This window comes from Arvicanthis niloticus, chromosome 25 (genome assembly GCF_011762505.2).
Source record: "Arvicanthis niloticus isolate mArvNil1 chromosome 25, mArvNil1.pat.X, whole genome shotgun sequence".
NCBI classification, from domain to species: Eukaryota; Metazoa; Chordata; class Mammalia; order Rodentia; family Muridae; genus Arvicanthis; species Arvicanthis niloticus.
The window spans coordinates 27,807,191-27,822,564 of NC_133433.1; the positions used below are offsets into that span (position 1 = coordinate 27,807,191).

General features: G+C 36.6%; 1 pseudogene; it reads right to left on the reverse strand.

Moving 5' to 3' along the window:
• LOC143438350 (lipoxygenase homology domain-containing protein 1-like) overlaps nucleotides 1-15,374 on the reverse strand; it is a 149,312-nt pseudogene that overhangs the window by 101,666 nt on the left and 32,272 nt on the right.

Sequence of the window (15,374 nt, forward strand, 5' to 3'; positions counted from 1 at the left end):
TTGTGCTGTTACTCAAAATTGAAATTGTCTGAGAATTGAATTTGCCACCAAACTCATCTCCTTGGGTTTCATTTTGCCTGTCTTAGCCACATTCCAGCTGATTATCTGTTAGGGAGAGGACATTGAATATGCAAATGTTCTCTGTGTAGAAAAGCTGAGGCCATTGAATATTCAAAATTTCAAGATGGGGCTGTGAATGTAGCCCAGCAGTAGAGCGCTTGTCTCAGCATGAGTATCGCTAAATTCAATCCTTAGGACCATGAAAACAAGACACTTCAAATCACATACACAACATTCCCACACTGAGCCTACAATACTTTGAGGCTCAATATAGAAGTTCCACCCTGTTCTTCAAATTGGGGCCTGGCCCTTGCCTGCAACTGAGATGATAAACAATAATTAACATAATCTCAGTTTTAAGGCTGGGAGTTCTAAGGTGAGAAGTCTATGCAAACATCTGAAAACCAAGGCTTCCTCCTGCATAAACAATTGCCCTTAAATAGCAAGGAGGTATGGATTTTTTAGGAGTCCCTAGGCTTAAACCAGTGCTAGGCAAGGAATGCAGCCTAGCCTTCAGCACCTTGAAAAGAACACTTGTTATCTGTATGTGAATCTGTCTATGACATATTCTGCTCTGAAAGTTTCCTTTTGATTTCATTCTTCATTGCCTTATAGGATTGCTTTATCTGTACAATTTTAGTAAAGATACCAATATTTTAACAAGCATTCTCTCTATTCATATTCTTCTCAGGCTTAAACATTAGACCCTTTTTGCGACACACCAAGCAGAGAGTAAGAAAATGAAGCATAAAATTGATAATGAAAGATATACTGAGCCATCAATGAATACCTCTCAATGTGCAGCCCCAGAGAAGGACAGGATCCATGACCTGACAGGGATACACAAGGGCTCAGCTTCAGCTGCTCTCCTAAAGAACATCAAGACCAGATTACCTTTCACAGGTGAAGATGAATTGATTCTAAGGAGCTGCCTGGCTCTTTGCCGATGACCTTCTCACAGTATTGGTACTGGGATTTGTCACTGGCCTCGCAGTGCAACAGCACCTTCTGCAGGTTTTCTAGAGACACTGCTTCGATCGGAAATGCATCCATCTGGTGGAGAAAAGCCCCACGGAAATAACTAGAGTCCAACAAATGACAAATTCTGGCAATAAGAGTAACCCGAGGCTGCCAGGAGCAGCCCAGTTCTTGAAGAGAGAAGATGTTACCACAGTTAACAGCAGAGTGGGCAATAAGGGAAAGAAACATAAGCAAATTATGCTGTTTTCTCTTTCCAATCTTTACTTTTTTCATTATTCTTTCAGATGTGAAAGAAAACTGTAACTAACAAGACAGCCTCCAGCTTCAGGCCCTGAGAAGCAGCTGCTTAGGAAAAACTGGCAGTGTGGCCCTTCCCATGTATGTTGATACCTGTAAAGGCATGAGGGACAAACTTGCCTTTCTTACTTCTCTTCCCGTCTTTCTTCAGTAATACCTCTCATTCTCTTTCCTTTGTAAATAGACTATGTTCTGAAGTTTGTTGTGAGAGAGTACCCTGTAATCTTCATTCCTAAATAAAGTCAGCTTATCACACCAAAACTATGCTGACATTTTTCAGAGATGCAAGCCTGGATGAAATGTTCTGCTGGTTAGAATGAAGAAGACTCCTCCCAATGGCCCTTCCTCAAGGCTGTTAGTTTATCTGAAGATTGTGTCATGAATTTATTTAAATTTGATAAGTGTCGGGAAACGACAGCTGTTAGTTACTATTACTCTATTTCCTAGTTTTAAAAAGAAAAAGAAAAAGAAAAGAAAAGAAGAGAAGAGAAACCAGAATTGCTTGCATTGCTTTCAAGGGCTATGCAGTATTAGCTGTGGTCCACAGTGTTGTCAGTTAAAAGTGTAACTTAGTCACTGCAAATACTGTTGAGTCTGAACTGTTGGTTGATGCTGCTGAAACCTTCTCTTGCTTCAGCTAGACCAAAGCTGCAGCTAGTTTAGTGAGGGTGTGTGTGTGAATCCTCCTGAATGTGCTCTGGTAACCTCCTGCTCTCTCCAGGACAACTTTCAAGAGGATATTTCATGACAAGTGTCACCTGTTGCATCAGGGTCAGCTGACTTCTTAACTGTGGCTAGTAAAGTTCTTGATATGCAATGCATTAAAGAAAATAATTTTTTAAAGGATAAACTCTGCAATAAACCAGGGAAGAAAAACATTTATTTGCGTCTGATTCTAGACTTTAAAGATGATGCCATTAATCTTACACCTCGACTCCTCTTTACTCAGACTGTAACTATGCCTCCTCTTCAAGTTCAGTTTCAGTCCAAAGTGTCCTGTTCCCATTTTATAGGACATGCAGTGCATTAAGATGAACTGAAGAAGACCAACCATGAAGATGACTTAGAAATTCTTAGTCTATCAGTCGTCTTGGCTAGTCCTCTTGATGCTGTGCTGTCTCAGAACACTGCATGTCAGCTGAGTGCAATGGTGCCCTCACCATTTATCAGAAACTGGGAGAATGGCAGACTCTGGACTTTATGAAAAGCCAGCCAATCAATTCAGAGGATCAAACAAAGTCAGATTAATAACATAATATTTAAGCCTTTATTTTTGCTATGAATTAGTTCACATGTGAATAAAAGAAAGAATGAGCATAACATTTTGGATGATTCTCATCTAGTCAGAACTCATCTTCCTACTTCCAGTGGAAACTTTTCTATAACATTCACCAGGAAAAGGCACAGATGAGATTTACTTTCTCTGGTGGTTTATAATTCACAAGCCAAACAAACAAGTCTGAGAATAGCAGTATCAAACTGGATCAAGGTACCTTTTTCTTAGGAATGCATCTTTGGGTAATTCCTCACATTAACCCCACACTTCCAAGTAATGTCTCCTTCCCAAATACAACCAAGTTTGCAGACACCCATAGAGAACTCCCATACGTTCAAATACATGCTTTCAAATAGGACAAAAAGGGCCTAACACGGGGCTTAATTTCATTCTAGTTGTCTTAATGGTAATATATGAAATAAGCTGCAACCCCTTCTTTGGTCTGACCTTCATAGTTATTCTCAGTATGTGGGTCATGATCTCTTTGGGAGTCACAGATCAGATATCCTGCATATTAGATATCTACATTTTGGTTTAAAACAGAAGTAAAGTTACAGTTATGAAGTAGTGATGAAATAATTTTGTGGTTGGGGATCACCACAACATGAGGAACTGTATTAAAGTGTCACAGCATCAGGAAGGTTGAGAACCACTAGTCTAGAACAATGCTATGAGTTCCTTAGGAGCATGTCCATGTATATTCTCCTTTAAATCTCTTCAATTCAGTTTATTTTTCTTACATTATTAATGTAATGCATTTTCTTTGTTCTATTGTTCACTAGGATTTAGCACATTGCTTTAAAGAACAAACTCAAAGAAACATTTTGAAAATGGACAAAAACAAGACCCTTGAGAAAGTAGTCAAGATAGTTAAATTAAAAGTGCTCTAGAGCTCAGTTGAAGACTGACAGTACCTTTCTCTTTTTAAAGTCCATATGGCCACATCAAAGGGAACGTTGTAGAAACTCACCTGTCCCCTTTAAAACCGTACAGGCATATTGGATCTGTGCAATAGTCGAAGGCCAGAGTCTCCCCTTTCCCCATAGAGACACAGGGAGACTTAGGATTCAGTTTTTTCTTGTTTCAACTGCCCAGTATACACATCAACATGATATCTCACTACTGACAAAGCAATTGAAAGAAAAATCAAAAGGAAATCTATTACCTCAGAATTCAAGAAAACAGAGTCTAGATCTATGTGTTTTCCAGCAATAGCCACAAAACTTTCCTGGCATATCCACTGTCTATATTTTGGCCTATTGAAAAAACTTTGACCACGGCATTTTAATTTTATTTCTAAATAGACATTTGTTAGATGGAGAAATAAAATATTACTTAAAAGGCAAATGACATAGAAATAAAATAAAATACAAATGACATAGAAAGGTATTTTATCCTTAGCAGAGAAATACCAGTTCTGAGAAAATAAATCAAGATTGCAGTGATGAGTGAATAGCCAGCTGGCTGTAGAAAAGCCAGACAAGGCACAAGGATGACATTTGTTGTCCCCACAGCCTTAGCTTTTGTGACTTTCCCTGTATCATAAGAACTATTTTGAGATGTGCTTAATCCCATAACTTCCAGTGATCAAGGCTGTGACACTGAATAAGTCATTCCATAAGAGTAAAAAGAGAAGCTAAGAAGCAGGAAAAAAAATAGTCTCCAGATGTATAGTTCAGAAGTAAATTCAAGCATCTAAAAACAGTGAACTTATGCAACATATGCTACCAAAGATTAATAACACACATGGAAAAACAGACTTCCCTTCTTTCATGACAGGAAGCTCATAGACAATGCCCCCATCAGCCCGGTTCTGAGAGAGACACACATTTGGGACAAAATTTAGGACCTTCTTGCTCTTCACATTTTCCATTGTCACCTGGAATTGAAAGGAACAAGAATCAAATAGAGTGATTTATATTTTTTCATCCATCTGTACATGCAAGCATACCAAAAGGATTGCTCAAAGTGGCCATTGTAGTGGCAATGGGATGGCTGTTAGCAGTGGTTGGCTAGAATGTCCATAAAATCTTTATTTTATTTTATGAAATATTTGACAAATATTTTGCTAAATGACTTATATTTTTAAAATAATCTTTTAACCATTATGAAGTAGCTTGATAAAATTCTTACAGTTTTATCCATACTAAAATGTAAACTTGGGCATTTGAAATGGACTCTGTCCAAGTGAAAGTCTCAATTTCATCGGTAGCAAGTACAATAAACAAACAAACAAACAAACAAACAAACTACTGGAGAAACTCAAAAGGAGAATCTGTTTTCATGTTAAGCACCAGAGAAAGCCACACAACAGATGTTACCAAGTTTCTTACACCTTGCAAGTGCATTCCAACACATGCAAACTATAGAGAAGCACAAAGAATGCCTGCTTATCCTAGCATGGCTACAGGACTCTTGCCTCACTGCTAGTAGATAATCCTCAGAAGCCTTGCTCCTTTGAGTTGTTTTCCCATGTCATTGTCTTCATATCCAAGTAGAGCAGCACAGAAGAAATTTCATAAGTATTTGTCTTCCCAACTACATAAAGGATGAAATGCCCATCTTTTGATAAGATCCTAGGTAATGGTCTTCAAAAGGCCTCATCTCTGCCTTGTCCCCACCACTTGTTCTGCTCTAAAGAGCAACTGAGGCCACTGCCCAGGGCTTGTTCTCAGACTCCTCTGATAGAACCCACCATCGGTTTTATTCCAAAGCTGCTACATTATATAGTAGTACTCAACCATCTCCCTTAAGGTATCTCCCCCAGTGGCCACTTTCTAAATCCCTGCCTTTAACATGTATTTTAAGTGGAACACACCAAATTAGAGATATAAAACAAGGGCTAACACATGAGAGAGAACATGTGGCATGCTCTCCTCTTCTTAGATTTAATACACTTGTTTTCCCTTCTATTTACCTGCAAACTGAACAAGTGCTGAAAAATGTTCATTGTAGGAATGTACCTCATTGTCATTATTCAGTAATCAGCTAATGACATCTAGACAGATTGCATTTCCTAGCTATTTAAAATATGGTTCAGTCTCTTTAAAAATCAAAAGTCTCCCTCACCCGAGCCACTAGAATTTATGAGTAAAGGTTTCATATAGACTCTAGCTTACTTCTCCATGTTCAATTAGTTGTTTGGGTGTGTCCTCGGCAATGCCCCTGACCCCTGCAGACAGTTTTCAGAGAGCAACCCATTGTCTTAGAAACAGCCTGGGTTGTTTGGGGATTTCCAGGGACCCCTTTCACACAATTAAATGCATCCCAGTCCTGATAATGAAAAATTCATCTGGTGACAAATGAGGGCTAGCTGGGATTCTGTCACTTCCAGTTTTAGAAAATCACATTAGGGTCACTTTTATATATTTGGTATATATATATATATATATATATATATATATATATATATATATATTCACAATAATAGGTTTCCATATTGTCCCTCAAATGCCTTTCAATTCTAGCTGTCTCTCCCCTTATTTCCTTCCTCAACCCTCTCCACCAGATGCTATAATTCATACCATACCTTGTCCCCAGTCCACCCATAAAATCCATTCTATTTACCCCTCCAAGGGAGATCTAGATGTTCTCCTAATTTCTTCCTCTATACCTAACCCCCTAGGTCTATGGAGTGTAGGTTGGTTATCATTTATTTAATGGCTAATACTCACATATAAGTGAACACATACCATATTTATTTTTCTAGATCTAGGTTACCTCACTCAGGATGATTTTTTTTTCTAGACTCTGCAGACTAGAAACATAAAAATATAAACAACAACACAACCACAAAACCTATGACCTGCAATATATTTTTTCTACAAGATATGCTAGTGCAATCATGGCATATAACTTGTGGGAATACTCAACCAATATCTGATTTAGCTTAATGTTCACTCCACAAGATGGAACCTATACTCCATACTGCTTGAGTGATCAAGAACAAGAAACTAGAATCCTCAGACACCTAATGATATGATGCTATAGTCAATGACTAAAGTCTTATTCAGCCATTATCAGAGAAGAGTAGCACATGGGAACAAATACAGAGACACAGCTAGACATAATGCAGAGAAAGACACTTTGGAACACACAGGTTTAAATGGTATGTCTTCATCAAATTCTTTCACTCAAAAATCAAGAAACCCCACTGAAGAGGAAGCAGAAAGAGTGTAAGTCAGAAGGGATGGAGGACACCAAGAGAACAAGGCCCTCTGAATCAGCTGAGCAAGGCTCATATGAACTGACAAAGATCAAAGCAGCAAGAATAGAGCAATCATGGGTCTGCATCAGGTCCTCTGTATATATTATAGCTTTCAGCTTAGTATTTTTATGGAACTCCTGCATGTATAAACAAGTGAGTCTCTGATTTTTCTGCCTACTCTTGGGGCTCTTTTTCTTCTCTTGGGTTGCCTTGTCTAGCCTTGATATGATGGTTTTAGTTGTATTCATTATATCTTATTTTGTCATGTTTGGTTGTTATCGCCTAGAAACCTGTTTTTTTTTCCTAATGAGAGACAGAAAGGAAGTAGATCTGGATGGGAGGGAGGTGGGAACAGATTGTGAGGAATAAAGAGAGGGAAAACTATAATCAAGATATATTATATGAGAAATGATCTATTTTCAATAAACAAAAATATAAAAATTAAATCAAACAAAATAGTGTTTCATTGAAAAAGTCCAAAGTCTCTTTTAAAATTCAAAGTGAGATTGAAAGTTTTAACTATGTTTTGGAGAAAGAGAGAGAAAGAAGGGGGGCATGAAGGCAGATGTTCAGTTGTCTCCACCAGTCAAAGATGGTTTATATATCTATGTTGGGTACTGGGTTACACTTCTGATTGAGCATTATGAAACTTATAAAACCTTTGATTAACATTTTAAAAATTGTATAAAAGCAAAAAAGGAAAAGGGGGCATGGGATAGGGGTTTTCTAGGGAGGGGAAATGGGGAAAGGGGATGGCATCTGAAATGTAAATAAAATATCCAATAAAAAATAAATAAAAATAAAAATAGGCATGCAAAAAAATTAACTATGTTTTGGGATGCTTGGGGCTCCTTTCTAATATCTTCATAGTACTGTGCATAGGAAACTTTAATATAAAGCCACACAAATAAATTTAATGGACATTTGAAGTGTGAGAAATATGCTACAAGATCTGGTTCTGGATGGGGATAGCCAGTGCCAAGGTCGGTGATTAGCAGTTGTTTTTTTTTTTTTTTTTTTTTTTCTGGTGTCAGAATGTGAATGTGAAGAGGTCTTAAGACTTTAACTGTTCTTGAGGTTAAGTGTCCTTACAAATCAGGCAATGTCAGCCCTGAATTCTGAAGACTTACATTTGCTCCTGCATCTCTGCTACTTTCATTAGTTATACACCTGGACAAGGAATCAGGGATGGATGGTGATTCTCTCCCATGCTCTAGTTTATCATTGCTTCAAATAAGCTAGAACAACTTTGAGAGTGTGTCTATAAATTGCTGGAGTCCTGTGAGATTAAATATTTGACTACAAAGTTTCAGAGAAGAAGCCAGTCTTCCTGCTGAGCACCAAACTATTTTTCTTACTGCAGTTCATCCCTTGATCTTTTCTATCAGTGGTTCTTTCTAAAGTGCTGAAATGGGGAAATAATCAAAAATGAAAAGAAATGAAAATATTGATGAGATAATTCAGTTAAATCTAAAGATTTCCTAGGGTTCATACCAGTTATGCCATTATTTCACACAGTGAAAGTGCTAACAGATGCACCAAATCTATGACACAGCTCAAAGATTCAAAAGAATTGAGAAGTTTCCAGGGAATTTTATTCTATTTGTGTCTCTATGCAAGCACTGTATAGCAGAAGCAACCAGCAGGTGGGAGAAAGGGCCCTGGGCCAGTCTAGCCTCATACACAGCTATAGCTCAGCCATAAAAATTCCAGAAAATATTGTATGACTTTCCTTTAGTTAACATGAACTCACAAAGTATTTCACACATTTTGAAAATATTTAAGTGAACAATATATGTTTTGTCAATTTATTAATTCCACAAATATTTGCCCAATATCCGATGAGCACTCTTCTATGTTACAAATCTATGATATAGTTCTGATTCTTTTACTCACTTTCTAGTGAAGTTCAACAATAAATAAATATACCTGATAAGAACAGTATTACATAGAAAAGGGAAAGGGTCAGTACCACTGAAAGCCCCTGGGTTCTCACTTTCAGTTTTGAGTCAAAGGGCAGTCTATGGCATGAAACCAATGAAACCTGAGTGCCATGACCAAGGGCAGAGAGGTCACAGAAGTGAGTGGGACCAGCTAGGGATAAACATTATGCTTTAAAAAAAAAAAATCATGCCTGTTCTCTGAAGCCTGCATACTAATGCTCAGGAACAGAGGCTGAAGAGATATTGTGGAGACTTTCAGAAAAAAAAAAACACCAATCAAATGGAAAATGGAATTTGGGGTAAAATGATGATAAAATGATGGAAAGATAGATAAACTTGAGATTTTTTTTTTTCAGTGAGATCACTGTTATTCCCAGGGTCTGGCAAGCATGTGAAGTACGAATTCAGGAGAATGTGTAGGGTTCTGATTTGGATGGCTAGGTGAATGGTAATACCATCTACTCATGCCAGTGAGCCTGAGCAGAAGTAGGCCAAGGGTGGGTGACAAAAACTTTTGATAGAGTTTCATTTAATCCTTTCAATTGGTTTGTAGAATGTGAAGGATAGGGCACAAGTATAATTGTGCCCCACTTAAAATTAGATAAGCGTTAGAAAGTGCCAAATTGTGAAAGAAATATAAAAATGCATAGACTAAAAGTGATCATAAATTTTATTTGACAATGCTTGCTAAAGCTCATTCTAATCTCAGTAGTCAAGAGTCAATTTTTGTCTGACTATTCTCAGTTATTGCCTTCATTTAGTTACTCAAAAGGTAAATTAGAATCAATTCAATCATTTAGATGAATATTTGATTATAATAGCATGGGCACTGACTGGGACAGTTGATCAACATGTATTAATATGGATGACAAAGAAACATAGACCTCTAAAATGTCCCAATATTTGTTGGGAAAAGAGTGATAGGGTATGTCACAGAGCTCCCAGTACAGATAGCTTTCAACTGATAGAATGTCAGGAAGTAGGTGACTGGTCCTTAAAATTTAAGTTTGGTGATTTTTACCTATTTTTAACCTGAAACTCTAAGAAGTTCAGCAAACTCTTGCCAGGCTCACTGGCTTACTCGATATGATAAGGAGTTCTAAGTGAATTCATTGGTAATCACAAGATGCTATTGACTGTAAGTAGTGCATCATTACCAGATGGGGAAGGAACCTCAGGGGACATGGCCTAATGATGGCAGATGTGCAGATTTTCTCAGACTGTTAAAGGCTGCCATGAATCAATCCAGAAACAAAACTTCTCTTTTAATTTATAAATTAATACATAAATTTAATTCATAATTTTTTCCTGGTTTTCATACTGAAACACGACCTCATATGATTCTATGTACATTAAAAGATCTAAGGCTTTGACTTTAACTCTAACTCTAACATAAAGCCATTGAGTATGAACACTGCACTGCAGTCAACAGAGCTGAGGAAATGTGCACTGACACCAAGCTTCAGTGTCAAATGAGGGAATGGAAAGGGGTGAAGTTCTAGAAGTAGTTTTTGATTGTAACATGAACTATTCATTTTCCTCTTTAAACAACAATGCAGAAAGTGAGCATTGTCATTACAATAAAATATCCAGCACTTATGTTAGTTTCATAAATGGAAGCTCTAGGAACTACTACATCAGCAGAAAGTACAGCCTGTTTACAGTGCTCTCCCTGATGAATCATAGCCCCAAATGTGAAGGGTTTCACAAGATGACATTTCCATTACTTTGCCAATGACTGAATTAACAGTAGAATTGAACACCTAGGCTGTAATACCTCAGTCACCCAATGTTTCTACTCAAAGCCACAGAGAAGAAGAGGAATCAATTCCTGTTGCTCCAAAAATCCTTCGGGGGGTGGGGGGGGAATTACAATGGTTTATAAAAATTATCATTGCATCTACAAAAAAAAAAAAAGCCTAAGCATACAGTCACATTAATGATGGAATGACCTTTTGAAAACAATAACTATATTTGTGGTATCTTGGGAAGTTCAAACATCAAGCAGACATATTTCATTTTACAATGGGTACACTAGCAGTATTTGAAACATTTTGCATAGGAGTGCAATTTGTGCAACTGTGCTATTATTTATTTTGGCATTGATTTCTAGGAGAAAGCTATTGTTCTTTTCCTCAAACTGTGATATATTAAAATATGAAATGAAAGTCCCATGGTTTATCTGTGCTAAAACATAAAATTAGTACAATTAGTCCATGCTACATAAAAAACAAATAAGAAGACCTATAGAGAAGATGCAAAAATTGCAAATTATACCACTGAGCAAAGCATGTGAATGGATAAATATTTTTATAGTGATAAACATCTAGTGCAATCATGAAGCACCAAAGAGACTATTTCTCAGATAGATAATGGTAATGTTTTAGAAAAGTGTTTCTGCACAGCTAAGATGCATATCTAAGAGATGGTAGTGAAAGACCTGTATATTTATTAGCCAAATATTCCTTAACAAGGTCAAAGAACATGTGTCTGCCAAATTCTTTTTTATCGAGTACAAGGAAACTCTGTTAGGTTAGTAATAGATAATTTCCCTTGCCATTGCATATCAGATACTTAAATATGTGACATTTTATGACATTGTTGCCCATCACTGATAACTGAGAGATACAAACTCTAAACAACACTTACTGCATCTCTCCTAGCTGCATCCTCACACATACCTCTACTCTCCAAGGTCCTTTCTCCACAATTCCTTCCCAGCTGCTCTGAGGAAGACATTTACTTTTCTTGCTGAAAATTGATGTGGCTGAGGCTTCAGTGTCACCCAGCTTCTAATATTGGCTTGCTACCAGTCTTGTCTCTCCTCCCAGCTAACCATCAGACCCATTCATTTCCATTCCATTTTGGAATCTTTCTCATAGCTAAGGCCAGCCTCACACTGAATCTATAACTTTCTCTCAAATATATCACAATAACTCACTAATTCACCCACACAACTCTTTCTAGGTTAAAATTGTTTCTGGGGATCTCATGTTTATCATCTCAACTTCTAAGTCACATAAATGATAAACACCTATGCATTGTTAATTATGAATCATATAAACATCTGTTGTTTTCCCACTATATAATTGTCATGTTAATGAGATAAATGCAGTCTCTGAATATTGGTCCCAATGTTGCTTATTGCCTCATGAGACTTCAGCCCCAGAATAACAACAACAACAACAACAACAACAACATAAAAAATAAACTCAAAGCTTTAAAAATTCAATAAATTTTAAAATAGTATAAATCTTTATTACTCTAAAACAATATCATTAGTGCTGAAGAGATGGTTCAACAACTTGAATGTGTACTACTTTTACAAAAGACCCATGCTTGGTTTGCAGCACCCTCGTTTGACAGCTCACAAGCACCTTTAACTGCATATCCAGCATGATGTGTCACCGCTGGTCTCTGTAGACACCTACCCTCTTAAGTGCATAGTCAAAAAGATACAGGTATTCATGTAATAACAAAATAAAATAGATCCTGCCACCTCTCTGCCCACCTTCATTAGACTGCAGATCTGGAACAATACAAGTCAGACTCTCTTCCATTATCCATGTTTCCAGTACAGTGAGTCCTCTAGGCACAGGCAGCACCCTTGAGCAACCTCTTATTCCTGCTGGACCCCCATTCTACAGACACATCTCAACCATACTTCATCAGACCTGTTGATATGGAACCATACAGCCCAAGGATACCACATCAGAGGCCTTCAACACCAGTTTCATCAAGGTTAGGCCCTCTGCCAATGCCTACTACAACAGGAAGATCCAGGAATTACAGGCATCCAGATGACTAAAGACCCTCAAAAGAATATAATAAATAAAAATCAGAGTAATATGACACCTTCAGAGCATAGCTACCCTACTGCAACAAGCCCTGGATATTGTAACATAACCAAAGCAAAAGAAAATGACCTTAAATTCAACCTTATAAAGATGATAGAACCTTTTAAAGAGGAAATGAATAAATCCCTTAAATAAAGACAGGAAAATACAACAAAACAGGTAGAGGCCTTCAAAGAGGAAACAAATAAATCTCTTAAAATATACAAGAAAAAAACCATTAAGCAGGTGAAAGAAAGAAGTAAAATTGTACAAAACTTGAAAGTGAAAATAGAAGCAATAATGAAAACACAAACTGAGGGAATTATGGAGATAGAAAACTGAGGGAAAAGAACAGGAACAACAGGTCCAAGCATCACCAACAGAATACAAGAGATGGAAGAGGGAATCCTAGGCACAGAAAATAAAATAAAAGAAATGCATATATCAAAAAAATGTTAAATCTAAAAAAAAAATTCTGACACAAAACATACAAAAAATCTGGTAACCCAGACTTTCTAACATAAGAATAATAAGAATAGAAGATAAAGAGTCCCAGCTTCAAAGCCCAGAAAATATTTCAACAATATCTTAGAAGAAAACTTTTCCAACATAAAGAAAAAGATGCTGATAAACATACAAGATGCTTATAGAACACCAATTAGACTGTGTCAGCCAAGAAAATCCACCCATTACATAATAATCAAAATCCAAAATCTACCAAACAAAGAAAGAATATTAAAAGCAGCAAGGGAAAGAGGCCAGGTAACATACAAAGGCAGACCTATCAGAATTATATCTGACTTCAGAATAGGGACTCTAAAAGTTAGAAGGGAAGGGCCTGGGCAGATATATTGCAACCTCTAAAAACAAAACAAAACAAAACAAACCCACCACAAATCTGGTCCTGCAGAAAATACTAGAAGGAAAATTTGAACCCAAAGAATATAACTATATCTAAGAAAACACAGGAAATACGTAATCCCATACCAACCAAAAGAAGTGAACATATGAACACACACACACACACACAGAGAGAGAGAGAGAGAGAGAGAGAGAGAGAGAGAGAGAGAGAGAGAGAGAGAAACACCAACAAACTCAAAATAACAGAAAATAACGATCACTGGTCACTAATATCTATCAACATCAATGGACTCAATTCCCCAATACAAAGACACAGAATGTATGCTAAAACAGAATTCATCATTCTGCTGAATACAAGAAACAAACTTCAGCAATATAGACATTACTTCAGAGTAAAGGACTGGAAAAAAGGTTTAAAAGCAAACTGACCCAAAAGCAAACTGGAGTAGCCATTTTGAGACTTTCAACCAAAATTAATCAAAAGATTCTGAGAAGGACACTGTACTCATTAAATGAAACATCTACCAAGATGATATCTCAATTCTGAACATCTATGCACCAAACAGAAATGCACACACATTTGTAAAAGAAACATTGCTAAAATTGAAATTACATATCAAACCCCACATGTTAATAGTGGGACACTTTAACACATAACTGTGGCCAACTGACATGTCAGACAAAGACTAAACAGAAAAGTAACAGAACTAACAGACATTATGAGTCAAATGGACCTAACAGACATCTATAGAATATTCCACACAGCACATCATGTATCTTTCTCCAAAATCAGCCATATAATCCATCACAAAGCAAGCCTCAACAGATACAAGAAAACTGAAATAATAACTTATATCTTACCAGTCGCCATAGATTAAAGCTGGACTTCAACAATAACAGAAACACCAGAAAATCTACACTAGTGAATAATAATTTACTTAATGATCTCTTTGTCACAGAAGAAATAAATAAAGGAATTAAAAACTCCCCAGAACTCATTGAAAACAAAGGCAAAATATACCCAAATTTATGGAACACAGTGCTAAGAGGAAAGTTCATAGCACTAAGTACCTTCATAATGACATAAGAAAGTTCTGATACCATCAATTTAAAAGTACACATAAAGGCTCTAGAAAGAGCAAGCAAGCACACCAAGGAGTAGAATGCAGGAAATAATAAAAATTGGGGCTGAAATCAATCCTTTAGAAACAAGGAAAATAATGCAGACAATCAATGAAACCAAGAGTAGATTCTTTGAGAAAATCAATAACACAGACAAATTCTTAGCCTAACTAACCAAAAGGCAAGAGAGACAATATTCAAATAAACAAAATTAGAAATGAAAAGTGAGACATAACAATAGACAACAAGGAAATTCAACGAATTATCTCAAAAGCCTGTCCTCCACAAAATTGAAAAAAATCTTGATTTGATTAAATGGATGATTTTGGAAAATTTTGATTAAATGGATGATTTTGGAAAATCTTGATTAAATGTATGATTTTTTAGACAGATATCACTTACCAAATTTAAATCAAGATCAGGTAACTATTTAAACAACTCTATAAGCCCTAAAGAAATAGAAGCAGTCATTGAAATTCTCCCAACAACAACAATAAACAGCACAGCAATAGGTGGTTTTAGAGCAGAATTCCATCAAACTTTCAAAGAAGAGCTAAAACTATTCCATGAAATAGAAACAGAAGAAACACTGCCAAACTAATTCTATGTGGCCACTGTCACCCTGGCACCTAACCCACACAGAGAATGAACAAAGAAAGAGAATTTCAGACCTATTTCTCTTATGAACATTAATGCAAAAATACTCAATAAAATACTAGCAAACCAATTCTAGAAACACATTAAAAACATCATCCATCATAATCAAGTAGGCATTATCCCAGGGATACATG